At 56.3% G+C, this 2,186-nt stretch overlaps 1 long non-coding RNA gene across 1 annotated transcript; it reads left to right on the top strand.

Moving 5' to 3' along the window:
- Positions 1 to 528: 528 nt before the first annotated feature.
- LOC123586200 lies at positions 529 to 1,825 on the top strand. Its single transcript, XR_006706672.1, has 2 exons — positions 529 to 784; positions 1,751 to 1,825. It is a non-coding gene; the product is annotated as an uncharacterized LOC123586200 (long non-coding RNA).
- The last annotated feature ends 361 nt before the right edge of the window (positions 1,826 to 2,186 follow it).

The following is a 2,186-nucleotide window of genomic DNA, read 5'->3' as shown; positions in this document are numbered from 1 at the left end:
GGGGCCTGCGGGCCGAGCTGGGCGCAGGGCGCGGCGCGGGGGCCCAGGCTCTGCGCGCCCGCCGCAGCCCCCGCCGCAGCATTTAACCTTGACTTCTCCCTCCTCGCATCTGGCACGGGAGGAAAGCAGGTCCAGATGGGCGTCCTGAGTGTGACGACTCCCCTCCCTCCCCCGCGCTCTCGCGCAGATGTCGCTCGCTGTTCCGGGGGCCCCGCCACGCCGCCCGCGAAGGCGCACCGCGCAGCGTCCACGCGCGCCCCTGGTGTCCCCTGCCGCGGCCCTGCTGTGACCGCGGAGCCGGGCGCTGGGTGCTCCCGCGGGGTTCCCGGGAACAATGGCGAGCCTGTGCTCGGCCGGCCAGGGGCCGGTCCCCGCAGCTGGCGCGTCCCGCAGCGCTGAGCTCCGAACAGTCCCCGGGGAGGGCCCAGACCAGACCGCCCCGGGGCGGGGAGGGTGGGGTGGGAGTGGGGGTGGGAGGGCGCCGGGGCCAGGCCGGGAGAGGGCAACCCAGGCCCCGGCGCCCCGAGCTCGCGGACGACAGTGTCGCCCGCGCCAGGCAAGTCCATGGAGACAGATCACGCCGTGACAGGCCAGAGGCGGCTCGAGGGATCCATAATTTATGATGTTGTTCTTACCAGTCCGGTTTGGGATTTCACAAGCGTTGCCCGTTCCCCTCCCATTTGTTGCTCCCGCCCGTCCTTTTGGAGAAAACTCCTTTTCCCCTACTCAAGACAGTAACAGTTGCCGGATTGAATTAATGTGATAAGAGAGGGAGAAAAAAAAGGTGGGTTTCTACTGGAGGGATTGCTGGGGGGGGGGGGGGGGGGGGGGGGGGCTGGTGGTGAAAAGAACACAGGTAAGGGGGCGGGGCTGAGACCATGCTTAGTCCACTGTGTACCTTCCACCGATTTTCCCTAAGCAGAAAAAAAAATAACCCTCTTAGCCAGACAGTTGAGGTGGGGGCTTTGTGGTGAGAGGTAGTGAGAGCAGATCTTCCCCTGCCACTGAGATCGATCATTTCCCTCATTTATAAAGGCACTTCTTCCTCCTAAGTGAATATATATATATATATATTCATTTATTTTTTTGCACTGCAGGCCTGCAAAAATTATGACTTGGGCGACAGGAAGGGAAGGGGTTCATGCTCTTCCTTTTTTTTTTTTTTTTTTTTTTTTTTTTAAATTTTTTTTTTTTTTCAACGTTTATTTATTTTTGGGACAGAGAGAGACAGAGCATGAACGGGGGAGGGGCAGAGAGAGAGGGAGACACAGAATCGGAAACAGGCTCCAGGCTCTGAGCCATCAGCCCAGAGCCCGACGCGGGGCTCGAACTCACGGACCGCGAGATCGTGACCTGGCTGAAGTCGGACACTTAACCGACTGCGCCACCCAGGCGCCCCTGTGTTTATGCTCTTCCTTTGCTGGCCTGATGCCACTGGTCCCTCTCAGGGGCTTACTCTCCAACCCCAGGGACTCCTTAACCTAGGACTCATTGAGGGACCCTTGGCAAAGATGCTCCTGTCCCCAAATTCCTTAAATTGCTGTACTGATTGGGGACAGATTTATCAAGTTTTCATGCAATACGTGAGTATGTGATAGACACAACCAAGGACCCCAACTAAGTTGGAGGAAGTTTTCTTTCTTGTTACCTTTTCCTTTTCCTTTGTTTGTTTGTTTCTTGTCTTGAAAACAAATTTATTGTAGGTCCCTTCTTTTTCCTTTTTGGACTCCAATGGCTAAATGGAATTCAGAGCAGAGAGCAACTGTTGCAATTGGTCGCAAGGCTGGAGCCGGTGAAGACACGAATAAAGCAAAGGTTGGACCTGGTCAGATCCCTTCTGATTGCTGCAAAGGCCCAGAGGCCCCACGCCTGGGGCAGCTCCCATTTCGCCTGGGCTGAGGAGGGAACAGGCCTGGGACGGTCTGCAGGCTCCAGAGCCTCTGCAGATGGCTGGGTCATTTTGTGGTTTACAAATGATCAAGTCAGGTTGAAGCCACAGTCTCTGTGGTTACAAGGCAACTGTGATTAGTCACCCAGTTAGTGACCCAGTTATGGCACACCCTCTTTTAAAAGGACATCATTCAACATCTTGCTGGCTTGATTTCAGAAACGTTCCATGTAGACCAGGAAAGTGAACACTGCAAGGGGGGTGGGGGGGGGGGGTTGGGGATTGAAGCCTAGGTTCT

Source organism: Leopardus geoffroyi, chromosome C3 (assembly GCF_018350155.1).
Source record: "Leopardus geoffroyi isolate Oge1 chromosome C3, O.geoffroyi_Oge1_pat1.0, whole genome shotgun sequence".
NCBI lineage: Eukaryota > Metazoa > Chordata > Mammalia > Carnivora > Felidae > Leopardus > Leopardus geoffroyi.
This window is presented reverse-complemented; position numbering and strand designations above follow the sequence as displayed.